Below are 13,403 nucleotides of genomic sequence, written 5' to 3' on the forward strand. Positions count from 1 at the left end.
TCCTGGTGGGAATAGGGAAGCAAATGACAGCAGCTATGATAAGGTAAATTCCATGGGTTGATCACCTGTTCTGCATTCAGCTCTGAAATGAAAAGCCTTTGGAAAGAGACATCCCTAAGGGACCAGGAAGTGAGTCCAGGTCTTCCTAGGATACATGTGAGTATCTTTTCAAGGAACTAAAAAAACTGCTCAGATGCTCAGACATCTTAAAGAATAGTGGGTACCAGCTGCGGTGAAACTCAGGCTGGCAGGCTGCATTCAACCCTAGCTGAGCCATGTTCAGGAAAGGTGAATCCAACAGGCAGAGAAAGCATGTCCTGGGGAGTTTAAGGAGATGCCGTCATACAAGGAGAGACTACAACAGCCTATCTCTGGAGTTTGGCTTCAGCTAAATACAGCAGGAGGAAAATACCAGGTCAGGAGAGCAGCTGTTCCAGACACAGGATGATGTTAAAAAGTGGCAAATGAGCAAAAGTTTTCCACAAATGCATTTAACCTTTGAGCAACCCCTGCTGATAGGACTAGTGAGGCAAAAACTAGCAATGCTTTTAAAGCAGAGCCAGTGAACTAGATATTGCAATGCACTTTGCTATGGAAAAGGGAATAGAGTTAATTGGTCCTCCCAGGCCTTTGTTCTAAGAAGATACTGCTGTCCTTCATAAGATACTTTTCTAGAAAAAAGCAATGAATTTTTTAAAAAGCTCTGCGTTCCACAGAAATCTTGTAAAGTCTCTTTCCTATTGCAACATCATGACATATGTTATAAATGTGGGAATATCTGATAACCTCTTGAAGAGGCTCTTGTGATCATTGAGTCATTTAGTCTTTATTATTTTTCAGCTGGCCATTTAACATTTTTAAGAATTATACTTCTAAAACCTGAATCCTTTTGGCCAAAAAAACCCCCAAGTTCCCCTAAAATGCAGGAAACTGGAAGAACAAAGCTCCCCACCTGAAAAGCAAGCTGGTAAACTGCAGTTATCCTATATTTACAGCAATCTTTTGACCTACACACTTCAAGATGATTCATTTTTGAGACAGTTTAAAGCCTGCCTTTAAAAGATGTCTTCATCACCACATACACCCATACCTGCTGCCTTTGGGGAAAAAAAATTAATTATAATACATTACGTTGGTATTAATCACACATATGTGATGATTATTTTTGATAATGCAGCTTAACAATATAATAGAGCATTAAGGTAGAGGTCTGATTACATGTCATTCAGCAAGGGTTGAGCCACTATATTTAGATGCTCACTAATTTGGGAGAGTGCTTATCCATCTTCCTGAGCAATTTCTGTAGCTCCTCTTGCTGGGGGATCTGAAGAGTTCACACCAGTTGGGCATTTCACGCCCAGGGTTTCTGCAAGATTGGAACATGCTGACCTCCCCATTCCACACCTGCCTCCTCAGGCTCCCTCCCTCTGCTTGCCACAGTGTCTTGCAGGTATCAACCCTTCTCCTGGCTCTCCCAGGGATGCCAAAGACCTTGTGTCACCTGGACAAGGGCAAACTGAAGGATATGTCCCAAGAAAACTGTATCTGTGACAATCAAGATCTGGTGTCCGTGGTGCAGCATCACCAGATGAACACTTGCACCTAAAATATATGTTTGACTCAACTGAACTTGATTCTTAGTTAAAATATGGGGACTTTACTTTTCTCCTGTGGTGTGTGTAGGAAGTGAGGAGTAGAGAGTTCTTGAACAGCTGTAAATGCTCCCCTTCAATTTCCCCTTAACTGTGCCCCATGTACTTCCAGTACAGGGCACTGTGTTCACCTGCAAGCTATCTCTAGGGAAGCATCCTTACCTAGAAGACATGGGCTTCCCACATCCGCACTGCTGCTGAGACATGTTTGCTGGGAGCTAGAAGAAAACATTGCTCACATCTAAAACGAGGAGCCACGGTTACAAAGTCCACAGGGACAGGAGAAGTCAACTCAGCAGTGACTTTCCCAGATTGAAAAAATCCATGTCCCAGACAGACCCAGGGATTTGTAGCCAAAGCCTTTTTAGGAGCTTGTGAACTGAGCATGCAGATAGACCCACCAGTGGCAAAAGCTGGAGGAGGCATCAAAGGGCTGACAGAGAGGCTGGCAAGAAGCTGCGAGAGTGAAGCTGGACCAAGAGAGCCAGGAATCGCCCATCATCCAGCCCAGAGCTACAGCAACATGAAAAGACAAGGCAATCAATCTTTCTAACTTACTTGGCTACATGATCAAGGAACGTTAAGCCCTGCATCACAAGGCTGCTGTACTTGGAAAGGTATTTCGGGTCCACAGTGTACTGAACCAGAGCGTACTGAGTGAGGCTGGTGGGAGGTTATTGGTTGATTCTTACAGAGACAGCAATGGCCTCGGCATAGGAAGAAAGGACCACACATAAAGATCGCACATGTGAGCTATGCAATTCTTTCACTCCTTTAAGCAGACCCCAGGATCCAGGCAATGGAGCACATTTGAATGTCTCTGGCAGGAATGGAATTCCACAGAGTACAAAGACAGCATGGTGCATGCAAGGTTAGAGACAGCTGAGCCAGAGTACACGGGAACTCAATCTCATTTCAGCACAGGGACCTGTCTATCCCTGCTTTGTAACAGGTGGACAAACAAATAACAGGATCATATTTGATTGCCCCCCTCAGAAATGTCAGGTCATCATTGCAAGGGCAGCTGGCTGAAATGAATGTGTTTTTAAAATCACTGCATTTAGCTTTGACTAAAGCTACCAAACAAGAAAGTTTAATCTATTATTGTTATTCATGAGTTTGAGTTTTTTGTGGTGGTTTTTTTCATTTTTTCTTTTAAATTGTTACTCTGGAAAAAAGAGAAGTAGCTTCCTCCCCTCACCCCCTGCTACTTGAAAGTCAGATTTGCAACTAGTTACACACTGAAGAATAAATAAGGTATTTCTTTTTGCAAATCAAAAGAATAACTTGTGCACATGCTTAAATATCTTAGTATAGTGGAACAACTATTCACCATTTTTTAAATAGTTACATCTTTAGAATTCCTAATCTATGTAAATACCATTAGGAAACAACTGAGAATCCAGAAAACTAGCATTTAAACTGATATTATTAGCCAAGTCAAACAACATTACCTGTGCCGGACAGAAGTCACTTATCAAAATATTTTGCATTGAAACATATGGTTTGTTACCCAAAGAAAATATACTAATGGCAGTTATTTTCATTTTGGTGTTCATCAGGTCTGTAGAGCTAGTAGATATCAGCCTAATTTCGAAGAAGACAGACTTCCCCTTTTCATTGTCTGTTATGTTTCTTAGCTTTGAGTGGGTTAACTGTTGGACTGATGTAAACTGGAAACAAAAGCAGAGAAAATGTTATTCAGCTGAAAAAGGTATCTCAGTTGTCAAAGCTATCCACCACTTCAGTAAACTCTCATTCCTGGCAGATAGTTGTTTCAGCCAGTTTTTTAAATTTATAGCAATTAATCTCTCCTTACAACTGTTAATTTTAAACCTCAGTCCTTCACCTTTCTTATCCGTCAGCGGAAGCAGTGCGGATCCTTAAGGCTAAGAGCAGCCTCCACAGCCTGTCCCATCTGTGTCCCCCTGCTCCCCCCAGTCTGTGAAGGCAGCTGGATAGGGTACAGCCAGATATAGCTGGCATGGGGAAAGGGAAGGGGAAAAAGGCAGAAGATGCTACAAGCAGATGCTATAGGAGAGGAGGAGATGGCTGCCCAGGTGGCCCACTCTGAGTTAGATGCCTAAGCAATTCATTGGGAGAATTAGGGTTTGCAACTGGTTTCCTTGTAGACTAAGTGCCTAAACTAGCCAATGCACATCTGAAAAGAGAGTTATGGCTACATTCCATCTTTCCCAGGTGCTTTGCTGACTGAGTCGCGGGGTAAATACTGCAAAAGATCAAGGTGCTTGAATACCGTTGCAAGAAGCAGACGGGGACTGACTGTCTTTTAAAGCATGTACATAACCATGACTTATTTCTGTTCTGAAAGCAACTTATGTTCTTCCCATATGGGTGTTTTTGAATGCAGCCCCAAAATAACAACCTCCATTTGGTTGGGAGTAAGAGTACAGAAGAATGAGCAAAGCTGTAAACAGCCAAATTCTCCAGGGAAATAAGTAGCAGTTAGGAGTTCCTAATCAAAGGCTATTTCATGTCTTTATAGGCATTACTAAATTCCTAAAGGAGCAAGTTACTTGGAAACTCTCCATCTAAGAAATTTGCTCCAGAAGGTCTTGGGTGGAAGTTACATGTCACCTCACCATCAAGTCTCGGATCCCAGGGGAGCACTGATCAGCAGTTGCTGAGGACATCATCTCAAAACCAGTTCCCGTAGATTTGGAAGGTGTGTGAAACTCCTGTGGTTGCTGGGCAGAGTGCCCAGGGATTACTCCAAGGCTCACACCAGACAGTCAGCACTCTGGGCCAGAGAAAGAGCCAGAAAAGCGCCCTTGGCAGAAGATGTAAGCAGTCAGTGCCTGGGGGCACAATACTGAACGGCTGTATAGTGCTGAGGAAGCCAAGTCTGGTGAGGACTCCACCATTCTGCCTGAAGGCTGAAGCTAAATGTCCATAGAAGAACACACAGCTTTTGCCTCAGTAGCAGCTGGTTTACCTGTTCCAGCAGAGGCTAGGAGTAAGCTAACATACGTGTAGTGTGGATGTTCCCATGACCATGCTCTGCAATGAGAGAGCTGACCCAGAATCAGAGCAGCCCTGTCCCACTGCTGGGGTGTAGGACAGACGGAGTTCATGGCCAAAGCAGCAGACTATTCCCCTACCCAAGTATCAGAGTCTCTTGAACTGCCTCTTAATATGAAAAACTGATTTTTCTCCCACTGCCTCTGATGCTGCTGTCAGGGAGGGGTCTCAGTCTGTTCCCAGCGCACGATGGTTATTAGCACTTAGGCTGGTGCAGACTCGCTGGGGGAGCATCATTCCACCACTTAGGTGGTAACTCCAGCACAGTGTTGCCCTAGCCCATGATTTCCCTGCTCTTCTGCCAGGTAGGCTGTGTGGTAAAGCACCTTCTGCACAAAGGTGACATGCTGCATGGCTTTTGGGAGATGTCAAGGCTCATCTTCCCCCACACACACGCACAATTTTCTGAACTACGCCAGTACTGAACAGAGATGTTCCATCCGCCAGCCTCTCATATTTGTTTTCAACTGTCAAAAACCAAATCCGAGTCTGAAGGCTTGCAGGAAAATCCTGGAGTCCAGATCCAGGCTTTAAATAGAAGGAGTAGAAGTCACAATGTTAATTCATATTAACATGTATAGTTTTTTGCATGTTGAAAACATTTTAAGAAAGCCAGAATTATCAGCTATATAGTAGATTTTTACTGTATCTTTAATAGTTAACTCCACATCCATGTTCGTGTTCAGACTGGCTAATATGTTTTGCAGCCATATGGAGATGCCATATTTTGGACCTGGTGTAAAAAACATGGCATCAGTAAAATGCCATATTCCAGTTAAAAAGAAAAGTCTTGAAAGAATAGTCCGATCTACCAGTAATGAATACAAACAGGAGGATTTGCACCAAGCTACCTTTATCAGTAAGGAAGAGATGGAAACTGGAGACAACTGGCTGATCCCCACATCCCTTTTAGGACTGGGCTCTTTGTGGCAGGTTTGAATCATCTCTAAATTCTCCTGAGCAAGTGGAAAAGGCATTCTCCAAAACTGACTCCAACTGGTGTATTCAGTGGTTCCAGGCACCCTTGATATGTCTCTTCCCACACATTTTTTGCTTAAAACCTTCCTTTGGAAGAATAGGGAAGTGTATTTTTTCTGGATTGCTAAGTGTACTGACACACAGACCATTCACGAGCCAGACTCTGACAGTTGTGCCAGGCTGTCATTCAATGCTTAGGCTATGGGTATGGTTTATCCCAATGGAAACTACAGCAGTCTTTCACCACTGAGCAGTAATTACCCATAATGTGCTGAGATGCTTTGCAGTTACAGATGGGGGCAGAACTGGCTTCTAGAAGTAAACTGTCTGTAAGTCCTGCATCCTCACTCTAGAAGTAAATAGACAACCTCTCAGTCTCTTGTGGTTAAGGTCTGGTGTAAACTGTGACTTACAAGACTGAATATCTTTTCTAGAGTGGATTTACAGGCTCTGATTTTACCCTCTTCTTTTAACTCAGATGAGGATTTGCAGCTGTGTAAACGAAATGAGAATTGAATCTATATCTGTGCCAAGAATATGTGCTAAATATACAAATAGGCTGCAATGAATATGATTTAATCCTCAAAGCAGACACATTTTGAAGGATTTGATTTCCTTTCCCTTCTAAAAGTCAAGCTCTTGCTGTGAGCCTGTATCTACAGAAAAATACTGTTTGCAGGGAAGAACCCCTGGTTCTTTCTTTGGCTTAGGGAGTACCATGACCCAGAACAGCTCTGGCAACCTCTGTCTCAAGACCCTTATAAAGAATGGGGAAATCTGGGTGGGATGAGAGGAGGAAATCCCTTCAGTGGGCAACAGAGTATGAAGGGATGCTGCCATTTTGGAAGAAGACTCCTAATCAAAAGCTTTGCAAGCTGGTATTTCTCAGATGAATCACACAGAGAGAGGCTTAGGACAAGGTGTCTCTTGTTCAGCCTGCATTAGCTCTGTGACAAGGACGCTGTTTCTCTGCACTGTGGCATTTTGCTTTCAAGAAGCCAGAGAGGCCACAGCTCATTCATCCATGTGCTGGTGGCCTTTCCAGAGTCACGTCAAAGCTGGGCTTGGGGCCAGTCTGGCAGCATTGTTGGCTTTGGTTAAATCTGCCTGCTTATTAAGGTAATGTGCCCTTAACTCCCAGTGTGCTGAGAGTTTCCTGTGAGTGTGCAGACAGGTGTGTGTGTAGGTGTAGTGCAGCAAGACTGTGAGGAGAGAAGCAGGATATGTTATATCCATATGGAGCAGGGAAGGTTATATCTGTGTGCAGCAGTAACTCAGTCTGGGAAGGTGGGATGAGCAGGCAGATGAGGGCACTCCTGCTGAAGCAAATAGGGGCCCCAGCCCATCCAGGTCATTCAGGGGAGTTTCTGCCATGCCTGTGTTTGCACAGGGACAGTTTCACATCAGGTGTACGGTTTAATGTGAGGGATCTACCTTCCCTGGCAGTAGGCTGGGCACTCACTGGCTGAGCTGGGAGGACTGAGATGCAAAGCTGTGGGGAAGCAGTCATTTATCACGAGCTGCCCAGACTCGGGCGTGAGCAGTGGGTCCAGCTGCAGACAGCAAATCTCTATTGCTTAAAGAGAAAAAATGAAGCAAGAAAAGAGGTTAATGCTGCTTACCCTTGATAAAGCTTTTAGCTGCAAAATGTCACATTCTTCAAAACCCAATCAGCCAGTCATGCCTTAGGCTTTAGCAGCTGTAACTCTAATTGGACTAAGAAAATTAGTTGATCTGCAGCATGAAAACACAAAACAGAGCAAAAACCCCCCACAAAATGCATGCTAATTGAGTTAACATGGTGAGAGGGTCTGCTTGACATGAGTGGTGACTTCACTGCAGAGTGGCCTTTACAGCTCCCTCCAGAAGACAAAGCCCACCCTGAACTCTGCCTCCAAAGTGCCTGAGTTCCTAAGATGCAGCAACCACACCAAGTTGCCCCATAAAGAAATGCTGTTTTAATTGCTGGTATCAGCCTTGGAGCAGCGGAACAACCAGCTCATCTGGATGATTAGCATTCCTGCTGCTGGAAGAGCAGGAGTCCAGCCTTGTGGAGGGGCTCGAATGTTGACTGACAGCTTCCCACACTCATTGTGCTGTTGTCTCCTTCCCACGGAGAAGGGCATGCTCTCCTTTGTCCAAATCTGGCGGCACCATACATCACCTTTCCGTTCCCTGCAATATTAATCCAGTGGCACCACCAAGAATAGGTCCAGGCCTCAGGGCAGGGAGGGAGCTGCCCAGGGTCAGATTGTGGAAGCAAAGAAAATTATTCCAGGAGACAGTCAGATGGACAGCTTCCCATTTTAAGCTGTGCATTCCATGTTTTTTATCTGCACTGCCTCCAAGCAAGTCTTCTTAATGACAGACTAGACCTGGATTTCTGATTGTGAGAGTCCCCTGCCCCGCTGTGTCCAAAGGTTGAAATGTGCTGCAGCCTGCCCTGGAGGACTCCTGGGACTCTTGTCCATGAAAGGCAAGGCTGTGCATCTGCTTGGGTTATTTAGGGGCAAGAAAGGCTGGTGTTTATCGTGATGGTAACTCCTTGCCAGAAGAGGACTGCTCACTTCAGGGCACCTCCCAGAGTCTGAATCTGTCAAGCTTTATACAAGCAACAAAAAGCAAAGTGGCTTTCACCGATCTTCCTGGAGATTAGTCCAAAACCAGATGGATCCCAGCACTGAGAGACTGTCATGGCATTGGACAGAATGTCTGCTCCACAAACCAGCCAAACAGTTCTCTCTTTTCCTTGATGTCTGCATCCTTGGGACTTCTGTGGACTAGGGTTATATCCTCTATTTATCTCCCTGTTTTAGGCATTTCCCTTATGCAAAGGCCTTACTGCCTATGGAGGGATGGATCTACAGCTGCTATGTCTTCCAAAGGGTAATTTCCACCAGGCCAAGAAATTGTTAAAGCAGTTGCAGATTTTTGACATGGTCCTGTATGTTTAACAAGGAGGTATGGAATCCTTCTTCTGTGCAGCTTCTTTCCTCTTGGGTCCTAAAATCTTTTAAAGAGCATACAGCACAGCAGCCTTTCTCCAGGCTCTCTTCAGGGCCATTCTTCCATGCATTTCCTTTTTCAAAGTTGCTGTCTGCTTTTCACAGAAGCAGTAATAGGTAAAAGTCTTTCATCTGCCTTCAATTTGGGCAGAAAAACCTATTTATATTTGAGGTAGCAGATGCTCTTATTTTAGTTACTCATTTCACAAAGCAGCTATTTTATAGGAAAGGCTTTATGAGTGTCTCTTCATGGGTATCTCATACACGAAGTTTCATAATTCCTGGATTTGCAGAGGCATCATTGTATCAACCTGAGCAAACTCAAGAGACCAGAGGAAAGAAGTGTGCCAGGGTCCATGGGATAGTGTCACAGTCATCCCCACTTTCAAAGAAGAGTAATCCCAGCAAGATTTAGAGTCCTCAGCTCTTGAGTTATCAGGAATGTGATGGTCAGGTCACACTTCCAGCAGTTTGGGTTTGTCCCTGCTCTAAATGGGGCAAAATAGGTATGTAAAAAACAAGTTTCTTCCTTTACAGATTCCTGTGGTGGATTCTGGTAGGGTGTGACTTAGAGGAGAGGGAGATGTGACCCTCTGGGAGATGGAGGGATCTGAGCTGGACTCCAAGCAATGAATTTCCCCAGTATCTTTCTGGTAAGGGCCCACATTCAAGATAACTGTTCCATAAGATTGCTGGCCACAGTCACCTAAGTAGTGTTTCCTTCCAAGGCTGTGGCAGAAAGCAATGCAGACCAAACTGCTTGTGTTTAGTTTTCTGGCTGACATTCATGACCTGTGGAGCCAAGACCAATTTGCTGCCTGTGATTCCTCTCATGTCTCTTTAGACACTGTTGCTTTATGTTTCTCCCTTCCAGGGAGCATCTGTGCTTTTTGCTGTTTCCTAAAGTTAGCATTTGACACAACTTTCTCTTACTGTCTTGTCTACATATCCCTTCTCTCTTTAGACTGTTGATGCAACCATGCTTGGTGCTTTTGAACCTGGACTAGTGTGCAAATCTCAGGGCTAGTTGTGACTACAGGCTAGGCTTCAAAAATTAAGTGCTTTGTTGGAGTCCTGTCTGAGAACTGGAGAAGAATCAAATGTGTCCACTATGCAGCCATCCATCTCCCTGGAGTTTATTATAATTATTATATAATATATATATAATTTTATATATAATTATATATAATTATATATATAATATAATATTACCCATCTGTTCTTTTGCTTTCTTACGAGAAAGGATTGTGGGGTTACAGAGGTACAAATTAGCACATCTGGTTGAGACTGTGTTTAAAAATATTTGCTGTCCATCTGTTTGGAGAGAAAAATCCATTTCTGTTAACATGGTTGTTTTCCTTCTGACGCTTGCTGTCTGCAGTACCCAACTTGGAACAACACACGTTGGAAGAAGGGAAGAGCTTTACAGCAAGTGGACCAGTGCCTAACTTTGCATGGGACTGGTAAGAGTCAATACTAGAGAGTGAGAAGGAGGTTTTGGGTGCAGGAAGGTGGCAGAGGAAGGGGAAGTATTTGTAATGTTCCCCCTTCCCACCCCCAAATGCCACTGGAGACAAAGCCTGCAATGGTACGATGCCACGCTTGTGGTGCACTATCTAACAGGGCTCTTTTAAGTGCGTGCTCACTTGGATCTTGCTGCCCAAAGAGGGACTACAGAGGGAGGTTTTGCAGAGAATAAGCACTGCATTCACCACAGATTGGTATCTGTTTGTCTTACAGAGCTCCTTAAAGGTCTGATGGCAAGAGTGCCAGCCATTCCCCACAACCACTGACTTCAACTCCATCACGCTTGGACACTGTATCCATGATCCTCTTTTACTCTCCCTGACAATGGCAGACAACAGAAAGCAGCAGAGATGTGAAGGAATCTGGCTGTCTTCTCATCTGAGGGCAGCTTTGGTCATCAGGCCAAATCCAACAAAATGGCTGGCATGGAGTGCTGATAAATCCCTTTGTGAGCAGAAAGACTGAGGGGGTAGCATCTAGACAGGAGAACAATGAGCAGCTCTGCGCCGTCCCTCTGCCACCCCCGGCAAGGCACCCCCTCCAAGAGCCACTCAACCCATTTTAAATGTATTGCCTGTCAAATTCCTTCAACAGCAAGGAAGCACTGTGAAAGGCACTCACCGCGTCTCCCACAACTCCCTTGAACTCCTGGGATTTGACTTCCTAACTGTGTCTGTATGCTGGGTTAGTCTTGCTGCTATGGCAAGGAGGAAATGCAAAGTAGCCATGGCTACAGAGACACTGGAGAGAAACAGCAGGCAGCAAATCGTGCTTGGCTGTGCAGTCCATGTGTGCTTGGCCTCCACTTTGCACTGGACTCTGTCACAGCCTCAAAAGGCAATGGTGTCCCTACATAACTCTGGCCTGTTGTGCCACACTGTCTCTTGGGACAGACAGTGGTCGGTGAGGATGGGGGATGCTGTCTGTGTGGTAGCAAGTGACAGTCTGAGTGAAGCTGAGGGACATTTCCATTACCACACACAGATACAGGTGATATTCCAGGACCTCTCTGCACTGCAACTGTGGGACAGTTAGGGAATGCAAAACCTTTAGCTTAAGGAAGAGTTTAAAACTGCTCTGTAACATTTTTCTTGGCTATTTAGGACTTTGTGTGATCTCATTGTAGTTGGGTCTGGCACGCTGCAGCCTTAGGTCTGCGTATCTTCCTTCAGCAATAACCAGAGGGGAGGTGACAGTACCTGCCATGTCATTCTTAGGGCTACCTGCAATTTTCATCTTTGTTTAGTAGCCTGGGGTTGATCAAAAAGGAAGCCTGAAGGAAGCTTACAGACCCAAGCCACCAAATGTGAGGACCTTTCAGTGCAGGCTGGCTTGCATGTAAGTGTTAGTTTGCCCAGGTGCTGGTGAACAGACCATAACCTTCTTCCTTAGTGTGAGCCCAGTGGATCTGTGCTTGCTCTGGGCAGGCTCTAGCAGGAGCAGTGTTCCCCTCTAGATGTGTTGGCACAAGGTTTGAATGTCCCTTTCTCCCTTCCCTTTGCAGACCCATTTTCATGATGGCTCATGTGCCACAAACAGGATAGCTGTGAGACAGGAGTTGGGACAGAGGTCTGGAAAGGCTGTTAAAGGCACCTTGTGTAGCTGTTTCCTTTCCATAAGTACATCCATCTTCAGAATAGCTGGGATGAGCTTGCCAGCTATCACCTTCCTCTGCTTTCTCCTGTCCAGAGCATGAGGAAAAATTGAAGTACCCCAAAGTGCATGGGCTGGCTTTGGTTCATCAAGTCGTATAAAAAATTCCCTGAAGCTCAGTGTCAGGGGTGCCGGAAAACTGCACCCTGGGTAGAGATAATTTCCATACAGAAAAAAGCCATCCAGCCACAGAGCAGTAAAGAACTGTCTGAGCTCCTCACCACTTTTGATGATCCTAAAGAGGCTTGGCCAGGTTCACTGGGAAACACATCGGGGCATGTTTGGCAGGCCAAGGCACAGAGGGATACTAACCTGGGCAGCCAAGGCTTTTTGCTTCTTCATAGTGGCTGTTCAGGAAGTCCTAGCACCTCTGACTAGGTGCTAATGGGACACTGAAGGTGTTTGTAGCAATGTCAATGCTGGCTTGCCAAGCATCTTGAAGCATGAGTCACCTCTTCCTGAATCATGAGACTGGCCTACAAGTTATTAATATTTATTTTCTGCCTGAAAATAGGAATGACCTGCATTTAGTTCCAAACCTTTGGATCTGTAGGATTAATTCCAATGATGCTTACAGAATTTTCTCTGCATTCATGAAAACTTTGTTTTGTTGTCTTTGTGTTGCTTTCCCTGCCTTAAAATAAAAACAAAACTGAGAAGTTTTTTCTTCTCATCACACAGATCCAAATCCTGAAGGACTCATCAGCTGTTAGGAGATTCACTGTAAAACCACAAGGATTTGCAGTGGTTATTGAGCAGCCATATGCTCAGCTCAGTGCAGTGCCCTTTTGCGCTTCTGACCAAGCTGCCTATCTGCCCACTTTAAAGCTCTCCCTGCTGGCAAGAGTTTACATTAGCTCAGCTACAGAGAGGACATCAGATTTATTCCCTAGCTGCCCTTTTCAGTATTCACAAATAAAATTTGTCCAGCATGATAGATGCAGTTGCTAGTGGTGTCTAAAAAACTCACAACTGAGGCTGCAATAAGCCAAGATGGAAGCAGATCTCCAATCAACCTCATGAACTACTCTATGCTGGAAAAGTATCTCGGAGATTCATTCTGCTAACAAAACCCCTGGCTTTTCTTCACCTTTTCCTTTGCTTAAAGGGGGAGGACAGAAGAGCTGCTTAGCTGTTCACCTGAAAACACTTAGTACCTAAAACCTCCACGCTTTGTATTGGCAGTGAGAGCAAAAAGCTGTCATACACCCTCTTCATCTTCTCCTTGGAGGTGCAGGATTGCATCTCTGTGGTGCAGACCTGGAGCACGTGGTTTGGTAAGGCTGAGTCTGTAAGGGCTAAAGCACAGCAGTCAGTGGGTCATCCATCCTATTTTTAGTCACGCACTCTGTACCTGCAGCACCCTTGGTTGGCTGCTGGTGGTGAGTAAAACCCGGAAAGCCAGTAACCTTTCTCAGGTCATGCTCTCATGGGTGATGGATGGGGTGATGAGCACTTTGCAGGCTCCTGCTGTTGCCCAAAAGCTTGTAAAGCCTCCAGAAGGAAAAGCAGGGCAAGGGGGAGGCTTTGCAGGAAGCTCAAAGTT

General features: G+C 45.0%; 1 long non-coding RNA gene across 1 annotated transcript; it reads left to right on the forward strand.

The window, feature by feature from the left end:
- The first annotated feature begins 4,169 nt into the window (after window positions 1–4,169).
- Window positions 4,170–12,851, forward strand: LOC125325105. Its single transcript, XR_007203205.1, has 3 exons — window positions 4,170–4,338; window positions 10,059–10,140; window positions 10,418–12,851. It is a non-coding gene; the product is annotated as an uncharacterized LOC125325105 (long non-coding RNA).
- Window positions 12,852–13,403: the final 552 nt, after the last annotated feature.

The sequence above is a fragment of the Corvus hawaiiensis genome, chromosome 4 (genome assembly GCF_020740725.1).
Source record: "Corvus hawaiiensis isolate bCorHaw1 chromosome 4, bCorHaw1.pri.cur, whole genome shotgun sequence".
Lineage (NCBI taxonomy): Eukaryota > Metazoa > Chordata > Aves > Passeriformes > Corvidae > Corvus > Corvus hawaiiensis.